We start from the raw sequence: 16,968 nt of genomic DNA, 5'->3' as shown, positions 1-16,968 counted from the left end.
ACGTTAGTATAAATAAGACATAGTCCCAGAGGTTTCTAATATATGTGTTTTCTTTTGACTTACAGTAAATTTTTCAATAGTTTATATTTTATAATACACAGCTGACTTTAATTTAGAATAGTGGATTTTGTGCAACCCCCTTTCTTCCACTCTAAGTGAAGCTAAGTGTTAGATACTTGAGTATTGGATAAATCCCTAGAGTTTCTGGCTTCTTTTTCATATAAGTACACAAAGGGCTACATATTACTTTGCAGTAGTCTACACTAGTTACAAATCTGGAGGAGATGCTTTTTGCTGACAGGAGAGCGCTCTCACATCTACATAATAAAATCACCTCAGCAAGAGACAATAGCTATGTTCACGGGAGAACTCCTTCCAACATAGCACTGACCATACTGATGCATAGGCTGATGTAAATTAGGTCTCTTCGGGGGTGGCTTATTCACACCCCTGAGTGAGGTAAGTTTTATTGACATAACCTGTAGTGCAGACAAGCCTTTAGAGTTTCATAGGCCAAGTGATCTCTTTTTGTATCAGTCACATCTATTCTAAACTGCAACATCTGAAGGAAGATAAAAGAAAATAGGAAATGTTTGACCTGTAGCATTTTATTCTCTGGCAGACATTTTTTATTCACCACAGTGCAGTCATGAAATCCGGAATCCCTTGAGGCTGCCACATGAAAGGTTGAGGTCCTAAGATTTCAAGTCAAGTGTTGAAGATTTGAGGGCTCAAAGTTTTGAAGTTTGGATTAGTGTCCCTTGTAAAAATATTCTTTTGCACTTATGTAACTCTTCCTATGCAATATTTCAATTTACTTAACAAGCCTTAATGAATAAGTTTCACAACATCGACAAATGTACTCCTCCATTTTGCAAATGTGGATATGCAGACAGAGGAAAAAGTGAGTATTAAAGTACTCAGATTGACTCTACATTCCTTAAATTGGCTTTGTGACATCTAAGGAAGTGTGAATATACAAATACAGAAATGGGTAATATATTTGATATTTAAAAACAGGACATATAACACAAATATAATGGGGTAGAACCTGAGCTTGTGAACACTAGAAGCACTCCATTGGCTACAACAGAACTTTGCTCATTTGCACCAAATGATGATCTGCTACCGCAAATGAATCCACCTATCACTGAAAAATCAGTCTGATTCTTTCTCTGTGTTGTTGTACAAAATGGTATTGTTCATAGCTTCAGTACACAATAAAAAAACATATTGCACACTGGTAGGCCTTCAAGTGTCAGGGAAGGGGAGAGTGAAATTCTGGACACTTACTCTTCATTTCTCACTTGCTGTGTCTAGACTGCATCCCTTTCCTGTAAAAGGGATGCAAATTAGCAACATCGCAATTGCAAATGAAGCAGGGATTTAAATCCTCCCAGCTTCATTTGCATAAATATGGGTGCCGCTTTTTTCCGGCTCGGAGCTTTGTCGGAAAAAAGGGCCAGTCTTGACGCGGATCTTTTGGAAAATAAAGCCTTTTCCAAAAGATTCCCTTATTCCTCTTAAAATAAGGAATAAGGGATCATTTGGAAAAGGCTTTATTTTCCTAAAGATCCGTGTCTAGACTAGCGCTTTTTTCCGGCAAAGCTCCGAGCCAGAAAAAAGCGGCAGCTATGTTTATGCAAATGAAGCTGGGGGGATTTAAATTCCCACTTCATTTGCAATTGCGATGTGTCTAATTTGCATCCCTTTTACGGAAAAGGGATGCAGTCTAGACACAGCCACTGGGTCTGGTATCATTGTATTGAAATGTGATTACATTTTTGCTTAAGATTTAATAGTTTGAGATTATTTTGCCACATTCCAAAAGTTATATCATTTTGAATAAATCACTTTTACAATTACTGTATGCCAGTTAGCAAGTACTGATCTAAAAAATTTGATAATTTTAGAAAGGCAAAAAATAACCCAGCCTATATATTTCATTCAATTTTTGTGTCTTCAAATTTTGGTCATGGCCCCCTGCACCTTCCCCTCAACCACCATCCCAAACCTCTTTCTTTCTCATATGCTACTTCTAATTACCTTTCATCTCTGGCACTCCCTCTTTGGCACACATCGTGGCTCTGCTTCTAGTCCCTGCAATACATTTTAATCAGATACTTTTGTACCCAGTTGTATTCTTGTCTGAAACTATCCAAAGTACTGTTGTTGCTAGGGAAACCACTTCTTTGTTATCTCTACGTTCAGCACGTCTGCCTCGTTCTCTCTCCCTCTCTTTTTTTTATTTGGCTCTGAGATGCAACTTGATGTCATTGCATTAGCAGCAGTGAACCATTTAACCAAAGTGCAAACACTAATTTGAAACAGAAACAGTAGCCACAACTACATCTTTTGCCATTTATATTAAGAATGTCTGAGTATGGGATAATGACATAAAGTAGCCCATTATATAATAAGTGACAGTCACTTCCCCAATCCTGATCCCAATCATGCGGATGAACTTATTTTATAGGACCGAATGGGAGAGAAAAGTGAGGGGTGTGAGTGTATAAATATTTTTTCAGATGTAAAACCTTCCTGATCACTTGTTCTTCTCTTCAGAACAAAGTACTGTCCATGTTTGTCTCTCTATAATATTGTTTACCTCCTTCAGAGAAAGAAAACCCCTGAGCCATTTGACCATGGAATTGATTTTTAACACTTACAGTCTACTAATGCTTAAATTATACAGCTGATAAGCAGAACATAAGAGCCTGCATTTAGGGTTACACTCTCCAGGCCATGATCACCATGTATGAGATCCTCTTCCTTGGTGTGTTAACAATGAAGACATCTCTTCTATTGGAAATGCATCCCCGGCTTATATATCTTTGAAGACAAAACATGTAGAGGACTCACTGTTAATTGGGCAGAGTGGGGGGGAGCAGATATGACCAGGAAGGCAAGAAAGTTGTTTTATATTTTTTAAATACAAGTAAAAGCACATTAATGACCAAAAGTGGACGAAATTAGTCCGGCTTTCATATAGCTCTCAGATTTTTTTCTTTGTTAGATTCAAGCATTGCATGCAATATACCCAGCTCATTATCATGGTGGCACTGTCCCTCTGTTGTGCTTTGTCAATTATGGCAATTTTAGGTCTTGTTAGCTTTTACTATATTCATTCACCTCCTTTCCCCCACCCCTGCCTCTTGAGCACACGTGCATATGGTCAGACATATTCTCATATGGCCATTTTATACAAGAAATTAAGAATGAAAAAAACCCAACATTCAAGAGTAAAAAGAGAGTAACCAATACTAGTATAGTCTTTACTGAATTTTCATTTTTCCCAAGTGGGCATCCTTTCCATTAGCATTGAGTGTAGGGAGCCTGCTGATTCTGTTGCAGTTGCCCTATTGACTTTCTCTGGATGAATAAGTCCCTGTCAAGAGTAGTACTAAATAGCCACTTTAGAGAGCACTTTTACCCATAAAGAGCACATTTTTTCTTTCCTCCTTAAAGTCAGAGCCAAGCACTGAAAAGCAGAGCAACAAGGCAATCTGCGGAGACAGATATAATTATAAGTAAATACCTTGTAGGTGTTAATTACTAATGTTCTTTTACCTGTGCTTTGAGTAGTGATTCAAAAATGCTTCTAAATAGAATCCCGTGGGCAGTAGTATACCTGCTACGACTGTTTCTCATCAATACCTGTAACAATAAACCAAATACTTTTCCTGTGTTATATTTCACATATTAATATAGGAGCCAAATAAGGTCTAAAGGTAGTACTAGTAAACATTTCCCAGTTTCAAGAAAGCTAAAACAGTGACCCAGAATTGAAATAATTTCAACGTATTTGTATTTACTCTTGGTCAAGGTCTGAGAAAAGGAGGGAACCTATATGAAAATTAACTGAAAATGTTCAAATACAATAAATCACAACACAATTAATCACCCAAAAATGACTGGAAATGAACCAAGAATTACCTCACCAGTATTCGGCATTGGTGCCATAGGATGAAGGTGGGAAGCAAAAAATCCCTGCAGAGACAAGACAGCAGAAGTGTAAGTGAAATATAAAAGTGGAAGCATCAGTGCAGACATACACTGGTGGAAAAAGTGATTTTTTATTTGTCAGCTAGCAGAGAGAAACCTAGTTCCTTGGACTAATTAGTTTTCTTGCAACTCTCACTGATATGAGTGAGAACTGAGGTTCCATATCAAATGTATGATACAATAGATGTCAAGAGCTAATAATTCTTCATCCATATCCACAAATCCACAAGCAGTTATTTGTGAGATTTGAGGGGTTTTTTTTGTTTTTGGGGGGCTTGGTTTTGTTTTTGTTTTTTAGACATATTTGTCACAAGATACATTTCCATTCCCTGACTGGTCAGATGTTACTTATAGAATAAGGTGCAGAGTGGAAAAATGAAGTAGGTGTAGGAGTAGCGTTGACAGAAGTTCTCTGGGAATAAAAACAGGAAGGCTACGTCTACACTGATGGCTTCTTGCACAAGAACTCTTTTGCGGAAGAGTTCTTGTGCAAAAAGTCTTCCACAAGAGCGCGTCCACACTGCCATGTGCTTTTGAGCAAGAGATGTGCTTTTGTGCAAGAGCATCCATGGCAGTGTGGATACTTTTTTGCGCAAGAAAGCTCTGATGGCCATTTTAACCATAGGGGCTTCTTGCATAAGAAATTCATGTTGCCTGTGTACACTGCCCTCTTGTGGAAGAGCTCTTGCCTCGTGTGGAGAGGAATAACTCTGCCGGAAGAAGCCCTGTTTTACAACGCTATACTGTAAATTTACTTGCGCAAGAATTCTCGTGCAGTGTAGACAACAGGCAAGTTTTTGCTCAAGAACGGCTGTTCTTACGCAAGAAGCTGCCAGTTAGACATACCCGAAATGTTTTCCTGTGTTTATACAATACTTAGAACTATATTCAATTGTGTAGTTGTTTGTCACTGTACTGTGGCCCAGCCACTATAGTCTGATGAAATAGTAGAAGTCTGGTAAATTACACTGCATATTTTCAACTTTGTATAGTATGCTGCTAGTGGTCATGACCCACTATAATGATTGGTTCTAATGACTGTACTTCTAGTGAATAGGTCTCCTAAGATCAAGTAATACAGTCCTGCATTTTTGGCACTGCATGTAGATGGTGAGATCAACCAGTGGACAAATATGGTTTTTCTATGAGTCTGTGGCTTTGGATCATTACATATGTATTAGTTAATATGTTATTTGGGATAGAGGAGAATGTTTTTGCAACTCTGATATGGAGATTTATTGCAAACACAGGATAGATCATTTAAACATGTTTTCCTCTTCTTCACTTAAGAGGTTTATTTGAATTCACAAGCAGCTGTTTTAAGGAACAAACTGAAGAAAAACATGTTTGAGCTATTTGGGCTAGAGCACCACAAAATCTGACCTGACTCTGGCCTGCAAGAATTTAGTTCACAGCCAAAATCAAGAAAAAACACCAGGTACCTTATTTTCTTAATGATGGAATCCTCATATGCTAACTGGCCTATTTCAGACTGAACTAGTGATGTCTTCTAGTGCTTTACACTTGTTAGTAGTGCTTAGAAACTGGTTGCTGATCTAGAGATCCTTTAAGCTATTCCTTGTTTTTCTGTTTTTCACTCACTAGTATTAGTAGTACATTTGGGGATAAAACAGTATTTGAGATTCATATATTTTAAAATGTGATATAAAATTTGACAGTAAGTCTGAGTGTTGTCATAGGACTGGGCATATTATTGGAAGAGTCTTGTTTTAAAGAGATTGCAAATCATAAGAATAAAATCAGGGCTATACTGGGTCAGACTGGTTCATGTAGCCCTGTATCCTGACTTCTGACTGTGGCCAATACCTGGTGCCCCAGAGGGAATGAACAGGACAACCAATCATCAAGGCCTGGTCTACACTACAGGAGAAGGTCAAATTAAGATACACAACTATCTTAAATCAAGTTTCCGCACCACCCACACATCAGGAGGTTGACAGGAGCAAATCCTAATTAAATCCTAACTAAATCCACTTAAGCTAACCTGGGAAGATTGACAGCAGCAGCTGCTATCTTCCACATAGTGTAGACATGGCTAAAATGATCCATCCCCTGTTGCCCATACCCAGCTTGTGGTAAGCAGAGCTAAGGACACCATCCCTTCTCATCCTGGCTAATAGCCATTGATAATGGTACACAATGAACCTATCTAGATTTTTGTTGAACTCTGTTATAGTCTTGGCCTTCACACCACATCATCCTCCAACAAGTTCCATGTGTTGACTGTGTGTTGTAACTACAGTAGTAACTAGTAGACAGCTGTTATGTTTTGATGGAAGGAGAGGAAAGCTACAGTACACCATAAATAATTCTCATTTAATGACCTTAAACTTCAGGGTCAAATATTGTACAAGTTTTATTGTGAATTTCCTGACCACAATTGATTCCATATTTTATTTTTTCCAAGGAAAAAAGTGTTCTAATTTTTTTTTTATTTTAAAAAACAGAAGAGTGTTAACCTTCCAGGGATACTGTAAGACTTATCTGTTCTCCAAGGCTTTATTTGTGGAATGAGTTGATCATGCTTTTCTAAGATTGTAGTATGTGGATAGTATTTTTATTGTGGATGGGGATTATTAAGTGGGGTAAAGGAAGTTAGCACTAATTGGGTTGTACTACGGAGTCCTTTTATGGATATTAAATGAAAATAGAAATAACCTCGAGGATAGACATTTATTACATGGAAAGAAATACATTAAATATATATATCTGGAGTCTGTAAACTGTGTCTGCAATAATTAATATTTCAGAAGCCTGTGCAAGTAAATTGGAGTTAAGGAGCCATAACTGTAGCTAAGAATTCGAAATGTCTGATCCAATGCGATACAAGGTCAGAGGTAGAATTAACTTCTCCCATCCAGATAAAAGTCTCAGTGGATGTTTGAGAATTACTTAACTATAATAAAAATTTGACTAGCTCCCAAAAGGGAAGCTGGAAGTCCTGCTTACCTCAAATGACTGATAACATTTCTCAGGTTCAAGATTTAGTTCAACTTCTTCTATAACATCAGTACATAAAGTGTTCTGTGCTCCTAGTTCCTGCAAATGGTTGAAATAAAGTCACTGAAGCTCAGTAATCAGGTACATAATAATATAATTCACTACGTGTGTATTACATGACTAAACACACATCACTAATTAAATTCCAAAAGTCTCATACGAATATATACTCTCCTCACTTCAAAACCAAGGGACGATTCTATGGGGAAAATGTCTTTGGTTGCTTCATAATCCTGCTTCAAAACTGTTTACCAGTACTTTGCATTTAGCTGGACAACCAGATTGGTGACAGACTTTGTCAGGTTCTAGGGCTTGACTCTGTGCCCCCCCCCAAAATGGATAGGGCCTTGGGCAGACGGGGCTGGGGTAGGACATGTTGCACCTCCCCCAGCAAGCCCTCAGCTCTGCCTGAACAGTGCCACAAAGGGCTTTTATGGCAATTAAAAGAGCCTGGGACTCTGGCTAGTGCTATTGTCACAGCAGAGGTTTCAGCAGCAAGTGACCTGAAGCCTCAGGCCCTTTTTTTTAAATGACCAGGCTCTGGGGAAATGGCCTTCTTTGCCCTTCCACCACCTTCCCCATCAGTGGTCCTGTTACAAAGTCTATCTACTGTGGACACGATGGCAATAACAACAATGCACTGATTTAAGAGGGCCTTTCCCTGATATAAAAATGTGCATTATGAAAAGAACATAATGAGTTGCTTTAAGACAAAATGTTTCATTGCTTTAGTCAGAAAAAAAAATATTCCGGAGTTTTGAAAAAATAATTAAAATGGCAAAATATATAGCTAAATAGCATTAAAATATAATGCACACGGTTTAGTAGCAGTTGAACAGATCTGTGTTTGTGACAAAAGCCCAACTCTAATCTCCATGGTGAGTAACTAAAAGCAATGTTTTTTACACTTACCTGCGACTCCTTCAATTTATATAGATTGTTAAGATCTTACAAAGAGTAGGGTCCAGCACACCTCAATCTAAAAGTTTGTGGTTGTAGCAACTTGGTCTGAGTATATAGTGAACAAATAACTTTAAAATGCTGAAGTGCATGCTTAAGCAGACCTGTTCATACATTGTATAAGAAACAGAGATTACATTAACCATGTGAATTTGTTTATCACCAAGTTCTCTGTCATTCAGTATAGTAAATGTCGCTGCAGTATTAGAAAGGATATGGGAAAATGACTTACTTCTTAAATAAATGTGGTTGGTTTGCTCACATCAAAGTCTTCTGTTAAATATATTGCACATTGATATACATACCAATATGTTTCTGACATCTCTAAGCTCTGTTGCAGACACCTATTTGATGTTTCTGTGTCTCAAAAGATCCCTGACTGACTATTCTTAGGACATGGGTAATCATGTTGGAAAGAGGATGAATGGATTGAGTCTAAAACAGCACAGCCTGGACAAACCGACAGTTCCTCAAGGATAAATATAAATACTACTTAACAACATAAGTTTCCTTTTTATCTACTTGCAGTTACTTTGAGCAAAAGTCACCAAGTCCCTAGAGCTATAAAAACTTAGATAAAAGGAAACAGTTTCACAATATAAACTCAGTGACTGCTACAACACACGATCCACAATAATTTTTCAGAGAACAAACAGATATACACATCATCCATCCTTTGAGACTCCAGTCCCCCCAGCCTAGAAAAGTTGAAAGTTGTATAGTGATGTGCTTGTCAGACAAATAATAAATAATATGGTCTTGATGTGAGGAGAGGAGGAAGGTGGGGTAAAGAGAGACTAGGGAAAGAGGACTTCGTATCCAATTCTGCAAACACACATTTAAATAAACTTACTTCCATTCAGATCACTCACCTGCTTAAAATTACTCATGTGCTCTGGTGACAGTAATTGCAAAAATGGAATTTATATTGTTTGTGGTTCACAGCTTCGACAACAACAAAACTAAGGATAGATGCATTTCTGTTCCCTGTGTCAGATTTAACACAGATGTAGTTTTCCACGGCTCTTTACCCAGTGCCTCCTTGGCTGTTATAGTCTTATTTTTTTAATTGAAAGCTAACAAGAAGCATTAAAGACCTCCCTGTTTCATTTTTCTCTGGGAAAATTATAATTATGAGCAGCTCGCTAGTGAAGGGCTAATGAACTATTGATTGTGTTCAGTGTAGATGCATGAGAAAAAGAGAGTTTTAGCATCTGATTATTATGGTTTGAATTTGTATATTTAATCAGAATTTACCTGTGGACTAACCAGAAGAGGATTCATAGACTAGTGGGGGAAAATGGTAGGTAAAGCACAGCTTATGGTATAAATTAGGGGGGAAATATCTTGTTTACCTATCTTAGCTTAATATATTACAAGAGTGAACTTCCATTTCCCTTTTTAGTTAAGGAAGAGACAACTGAGGATTATGTATTATGATATGCTATTAAATACTGAAGAAGTTTTAATGTGCAGTTTACAAACTAGTTGTCTGTCTACATTGCATTCCTCTTCTGAGAGAGGAATGCAAATGCAGACAAGTGAAACTGCAAATGAAGTGAGAATTTAAATTTCCCATGCTTCATTTGCATAATTGTGGACCACTGCTTTTCCAAAATAGCGTCTTTTGAGAAAACAAACGCGGTCCCTGCGGGGTTTTTTCGAAGGAAGGGTTTTTTCTTGTGGGGACCAGGTTTGTTTTCTCGAAAGATGCTATTTTGGAAAAGCGGGAATCCGCAATTATGCAAATGAAATTTGGGAAATTCAAATCTGCACTTCATTTGCAATTTCACTTGTCTGCATTTGTATTCCTCTCTGGAAAGAGGAAAGCAATGTAGACATACCCTAATACTCCTTGCTTTTTATCCACTGATCAGTTTCTCCCTTGCTAACAATGGCAAAGCCATAGGAAAAGCTAAGGAAAATAAGAACTATAATTTTCTAATATTAAAAACATTTTTTCACATTTGTACCTGTGTACAGTACTTCCACATACATCAGCAGCATTAGCTAGTTGTTTGCTTGTAACCATCACTTCGCTACAGAAAATTAAACAGATGATGGCATAATATGCCTTGGCCAGGTCACATTCTGCCTCTTTTGCACATAAAAATGTCCTAACACTCACGATCTCCCCTATCTTACATAAAAGTGTGTAGGAAGGTCACTGATCACTGAAGCACCATTTCCCCCTACCTTGGGCCCTTGCAGAGATTGTCATATATATCCACAGTCTGTAGAGAAAGGTGTGAGCACTGAACCAGATAAAGACAAACAGCACAGCCCAGCCTCCTCCTACTCATTAGAAAATATATTTCAGCCTTCATGCAGATACTGGGGGCAGAATTCAGCTCAAGTGTTTTTAGATTTTTTTGGGGGTGGAGGAGGGAAGGGCAGGGAGAGGCTCCCTTGGTAGTGCTGTTTCAATATAGAAGTAATACTCAGGAGCCATAAGAACTCCTGTGTCTAGAGCTGTTGTAGAGTCACAGACTCCCTACAAATCCCCCAGAAGGTACTAGATCTGGAGCTAGGCACTGTGTTATGCTCTGCTCTGGGGACAAGTCCCCCACTCCCCCAGGATGGAATGATAAAAGAGAAACTCTCTGAGGGGATCTTCATGGATATTTCTTTCCTCAGTGCCCCTACCTAGCAATTGTACCATGAGAGGTTTTATGTGAGGCCTTGCTAATTTAATTTTAATGGCATCCCAATGTGAAAGTGAACAATTAAAATCAAGCCCTTTAGCCCAAAGAGCCTGCTGCCTCACTTAAGATATAATTCATTTAGGAGAAGGGATGTGGATAGCAAAACAAGGTGAAGGTTGACATGACATAAGCATGACAGTAACTATTTGGTGAGGCAAGAGCATAGGGAGAAGGAGTTTTTTTCCCTGAGAGGGGATAAATGGATAGGATAAATAAACAAAAGGTGAATTGGCATGTCTGTAGCAGGCATTATAGAAGTGGTGAGTTTTCAAGAGAGATTTAAAGCCAACTAACCTTAAATCAGTGGTTCTCAAACTTTTTGGCCCGTGGTTCACCTGGATCAATTCAAAACTTTCCATGGACCACCAGTTGCTAATGGAAACTTGCCATTAATTGCATACCTACACCGAGTCATTTTGCTAGTGCTGCAGCTAGGCAGAATGGTTTAATTTAACCAGTAATAAAGGAAATATTAATTTAAATTATTAAACAGATTAAGCACCTTAACTTACTCATGTTAGTTTATCAAACTTCATTTTAAATAAAGTGAAATATTAATTTATATCCAACACAAATGGGTTCCATATTTTCTTTATTTATGGCAGGACTAGGGAACCTTCTGTGAGTTGGGGGCCACTGACCCACAGAAAAATCAGTTGGTTACCACACAAGTGAGAAGCAAACCCAACCCCTCCAAACGCCCCAGGGGGTGAGGGTGCAAGATCTGGGTGGGAAGTAGGGTGTAGGAGCAAACTGGGAGTAGGGTGTCTGACCAGGGGGAGGGGGCAAGAGCAAAGGAAAGTGCAGGAGTAGGCTGGGAGGTGCGGGGTCTCAATAGGAGGGTGCAGGGTCTGGGCACGAGTGGATGGAGGGTATTTACTTGCCTTCACACCTTGAACTACTCCCAAGCATCATGTCCCAGGTACAGCCTCCCTCTGCTCTCATTGGCCGGATTCTAGCCAATGGGAGCAGTGGGAAAAGCCTTTAGGCAATGCATCTGTGTCCTGCTGTTCCCCTAGCTGGGAAAGTGAGAAGGGAGGTGGCAGCATGGGGAGTGGTTTCTGGCTCTGCTTCTCCCCACATGCCAGATTGTGCAGCAAGACTCAGGGCTTTCTCTCCACCCACATCCCAGTGGGAAGCCGGAGCTGGCACACCAACCTTGCTGTAGGAGGATACATGTCAGGAATGCCAGCACGGGCTCCCCATTGTGGGGGGAGAGAAGAGAGACTGAGCCCAAGCCATGGACCACCTGGAAGGTAGCCCCAGACCACTAGTGGTCCACAGGCAGCAGTTTAACAACCACTGCCTTAAGTAAAGAACTTATGCCTCATGGTACATTGGACACAGATAAAGAGAACAGAAATTTGAGCTGCTGCTTTGGCCATGAATTTTTCAGCAAGGCTTGGGCCCCCATTGGACTGACATTCTAACTTTTCCTTAGATTATGCTGTGCTGAAAAATCCTTCTCTTGGGGTCATTAGTCAGCTCTCAGTTTAGTCTTCCAATAAAAATCCGAACATTACAATGTAGTGGCACAGCTGCAGTCATTGAACTAGCTTTGCCTATGTTGATTGAGTAGTCTAAGAGCAGGGAGAAGAAAGGAGAGGGAAAGAGAAATGAGGAAAAGGACACAAGAAGGACTAGGCAGTCTCCATCAGGAGAAGCAGCTGGGAGGGGGAGTATCCGCAGATATGCTTTTATTTTTATATCATTCTATTGCATACTTTCTATTGAGATCAGAAATCTTGTTTAGTCCAGATAGACAGAGAAGCAGACTGAAATTCCACCTACTCTATCATCCGCTGTGTCTCTGCCTTCTCACTTCTTTCCCACCTGCTGGAAAAAATGAATATTACATAACCATTATAAATGTATGTACTAGAGGCAGATATAGTACATGACTTTGGTATCTTATAAAAAATGCAGTAAACTGAAAAACCTTTGCTCACTTTGCTCAGAGTTTTGAAAATGTAGACAGTGCTTGAGCTGTGTAAAGGATTATAGATTGCTGCTTACTGAGCCCATAAAACACACAATTTTTCTCATCTGTAAATGCCTACTTCACTGAGTGGCTGTCTAAATGGTATTTCTCTCATTGACAACTTCAGCTGCTAAGTGGATGGTTCTTTGCTTATGTCACACATGAATAGGCAAGTGCATCCAATGGAATAGCAAAATGGTTTGCGTGTCAAACCAGATGGGCTCTAATATTCTCTGAGGATTCCAGCATCTTGAAGAACACTGGCCAAAATCCCCTACTTTAATTTTCTTAATTTAGCTAGGAAATAAGGTTAATATGAACATAAGGGCTACATTTTTCATGGAAACAATTTTCTAAAGAACAAAAGCTTGTATATTACATGCAGGAGTATTTATTTCCCGATTTCAAGATTAGACAGAACACTTCTAGTGTAATACATGTGTTAGAACTTTTGGTCCTGACCAAGTTTGCCCCACATCAAATTTTGCATAGTAAAACAAGTTTTGCTCTATCCCCATCCTATTGAGGTTGAAGGATGATATCCATCTTCCTCATAGATAGTGTCTTTTCAATTTCTGTATTGGAGAGAATGTTGAATTCTTTAAGCATAACATTTTGAGGGTTTTTTTTTATGGTTTTGGAAGAGCTGCTTCTTCTTCTTCTTCTTCCCTTTATCACATCATGAGTGGTTGGTCATCATGCAAACATCCACCATCTTTGTCTGTCTCAGGCGACAATAAGGTTTACCTGCTTATCATATTTTCTGATGTGATTCTTTTTTCCCCTTGGTTTTTCTTGGGGTATATCGTGTAGCATCCCTCCCTGACATTTAAACATCATCAGGTCCTTTTCATTCACCATTTTCTGAACCAGCAAAATTGGGCTATCTATAGGCATTGGACCTGCTATCTTTTTCATGTCCATGCTTCTGCCATGTACAGAATTGCAAAGTAGTTGGACTTTCAGTTTCAGTGGCATATGCTTATGACAAATAACTGCCGAGATGTTATTCCCCCCTCTGCCAGCAATCCTTAGTCTGGACTGCATCTCATGTTGAAGTTCACAATCTTTCATAATTCATCCATCCATGGATTAAAATTGATCAGTCTACTTTAATCAAGCTCTATATCCAGTTTCCTTATGGCACATCTACTGATCTCCAAAGCCCCAAACTTACTCATGTTCATTTTCATCCCATGCCCATTTAGGTGGTCATACCCCAGGTTTCCTCTAGGACTTCTTTTGAGGGTGCCCTTATTGTTTTGTTGCCTGCCTGCAGCAGCTTCTTTTCACCTTTTCCCACTGTGATCTTCCTGCTGACCTATTCCATCAGTATAATAAACAGTGGCCCTGATGCAGTCTGACTTTCAGTTCAAAGCACTGGTCATCCAAAACATGTTCAGATCATTGCCTTAGGTCATCTATGTAGTGCATTTGTTATAGCTATTAAATCCTCAGAAACCCCATATTTTTTCAGCACTGGCAAGACCATCCTTCTTTTTGCTTTATCATATGCCTTTTTTCCTGAATTATAGAATTATAGAAGCCATCCTGATGGTTTTGTAACCATTCATCTATTACTGACAAATATGGCATCCATGATTCCTTATCCTTTCCTAAAGCTGGATTGCTTTTATTTGAGGAGGAGGTTCTACCAGTCTCCTAATCCTGACATCCAGGATGCATTCCAAGATCTTCGAGCCATGAAACAGCAACTTTCTCCTACTATAGTTTCAACATTACTGAATTTTCCCTTTTTATGTACTGGGAACAAGATAAACATGTACCTGTCTTCAGAAATTCTCTTGTCTCACTATATGACTTTAACAACTCTTCTCTTTTGGGTCTGTTTCACCCAAAACTTTCACACACCATCACTTCATCAGGTGCTGCAGCCTTGCCATTTCTCATTATCTGGACTGTATTTCTTATTTCCTTCTCCATGAAGTCAATCAGAAAAAAAAACATTGGGATCACATGCTATCAATACTGCAATAAAGAGACTGTTTTATATAAGATGCTCCCCAAATATTGTCTCCACCTCCTCTTTACATGTTCAGACTAGCAGTCTGCCCAAGTATCATTTACAAATGATGTTGCAATCTCTTTGCATCCTCCTACCCTTTCTACCTCCATTTTGAAAACGGTATAGATATTTGGCCAGCCAGCCAGTAAATTACAAACTTGTTTAGGGCACTTTTGTATTCTTCGCTGCCCATTTGCCAGCTTGTTTTGCTTCTTTGTATTCTTTTTCATTTTGAATTGATAGTGGTTCATTTTTCTATTTATGTATGCACCATTTTCTTGTTTCAGATTGATATCTTGTTTTGGAAGAGTAACCTCAAAACATCATTTTAATAGGTTAGTAGGATAGTGGGAACATTAATTTTAAATAAGGGGCTCTTCTGTGTGGTTTGCCCTACTAAACAAAATGTAACTAATGCCTATCATCTGTCTACTTAGTGTTATCTCCTATTTCTTAAACAAATCTAGGACTGCTATGTTAAGCACAGGGCCACACACAGATATCCTAAGACTCAACATAGGTACCATCTTGCTTCAAGCTGGTAAGAAATGCTATTGAATTTTTCTCTTGCCTCAAATGGATTTTGGATTAAGATCTCGGTAACATTGCTTAATCAATTCTTTAAATAGAAAATTGAGATATAGTAACACAGGAATTGCTGTGCTGAAGCAGAAAAATAGTCTTATCTAATCCAAAAGGCTGCCTCAGACCTTATAATGCTGTTTGCTTGAGAGGAAAGCATAATTTCCCCATAAGTCACCCAATTGTGCAACATTGTACCATGAAAAGAACATTTCTTCCTGCACCCAGCAACCAATCAGTTTGTGCCAAGAAACATGAAGAGTCTTCATCTTTGTCAATTAAATTCTAGAGAATGTAACTGCGTGGGCTCTCTGTGTTTATATTAATATCTAACTGTGCACTAGCTCTTTGGGCCTCTGAAAAGGTCCTGTTCTTTTTGTTCCATTTCCTTCTCTACCTTCTGAACCAAAGAAAATAAAAACATGCTGTACACCTCAGGACACAAAGGTTCCAATTTAAAATGTAAGAGTCTCAGAGTCTGGAAAAAAATCACAGATAATAATAAGAGAGCTCCTGGTAATATAAATAATAAAAGAATAAAAAACAAAAGCAGAAACAAAAGTTATACAACCATGTCCTCCTTTGGAAAAACCCCCAGCAGTCACATACTTTTGGCAATAAGAGATCCAAAAACAGACTGATGAAACTTGCATATTATGCGAATCACAGTGTTAGGTAATTTAAGTTATAGAAAACCCTCCCTTTAATTCTGTAGTGTTAGGAACAAAGTGACCAACTGTTCCTCATTTTCGAAGAACTATCAGGTTTTTTATGCATAATGTGGCTTATCCCAGAAAAAATATTAATCCAAGGAATGAATGATTTTTTGCAACAGGGCATGGAAATGAGGATAAAAATGACATAACAGGTTTTAGAGTGACAAAGAAGATGAGGTAATGTCTTACATTGGACTAAGTGATAACTTTCTTTGATAAGATAATAAGTCTTGTGAAGAAGGGAAAAGTGTTCGACATGGTATACCTAGACTTTAGTAAAGCATTTGATGCGGTCTCTCATGAACTTCTTATTAATAAACTAGGAAAATACAATCTAGATGCGATATAAAGTAGATGCATAACTGGCTAGATAACCGTTCTCAGAAAGTAATTATTAATAGCTTAAAATCATGCTGGAAGGGCTTAACAAGTGGGTTTCTGCAAGGGTCTATTTTGGGACTGTTACTGTTCAATATCTTCATCAATATTTTAGATGATAGCATAAAGATAATTAAGTTTGCAGATAATACCAAACTGGGAGGGGTTGCAAGTGCTTTGGAAGATAGGGTCATAATTCAAAAAGATCTGGGCAAACTTGAGAAATGGTCTGAGGTAAACAAGATTAAGTTTAATAAGGTTCAATGCAAAGTCCTCCTTTTATGCAGAAACAATCAGTTTCATGCATACAGAATAGGAATGTCTAGGAAGGAGCACTGCAGAAAGTGATCTGGGGGGTCATAGTTGACCACAAACTAAACATGGGTCAGCAATGTGACACTGTTACAAAAAAGCAAACAAGGGTGCATTAACAGGAATGTTGTGAGCAAGACATGAGAAGTAATTCTTCTGCTCTACTCTGCACTGATTAGGCCTCACTTGGGGAATTGTGTCCAGTTCTGGGCACCATATTTCAAGAAAGATGTGGAGAAACTGGAGAAGGTCCAGAGAAGAGCAACAGAAATGATTAAAGGT

At 38.7% G+C, this 16,968-nt stretch overlaps 1 long non-coding RNA gene across 1 annotated transcript; it reads right to left on the bottom strand.

Moving 5' to 3' along the window:
- Positions 1-2,374: 2,374 nt before the first annotated feature.
- Positions 2,375-12,528, bottom strand: LOC112546231 (uncharacterized). Its single transcript, XR_003089876.2, has 5 exons — positions 12,483-12,528; positions 6,976-7,065; positions 3,937-3,990; positions 3,571-3,657; positions 2,375-2,832 (listed from the first exon to the last, which is right to left on the bottom strand). It is a non-coding gene; the product is annotated as an uncharacterized LOC112546231 (long non-coding RNA).
- Between the last annotated feature and the right edge of the window lie 4,440 nt (positions 12,529-16,968).

Source organism: Pelodiscus sinensis, chromosome 7 (assembly GCF_049634645.1).
Source record: "Pelodiscus sinensis isolate JC-2024 chromosome 7, ASM4963464v1, whole genome shotgun sequence".
Lineage (NCBI taxonomy): Eukaryota > Metazoa > Chordata > Testudines > Trionychidae > Pelodiscus > Pelodiscus sinensis.
The sequence above is the reverse complement of the archived record's forward strand: the minus strand, read 5'-3'. Positions and strand labels throughout refer to the sequence as shown.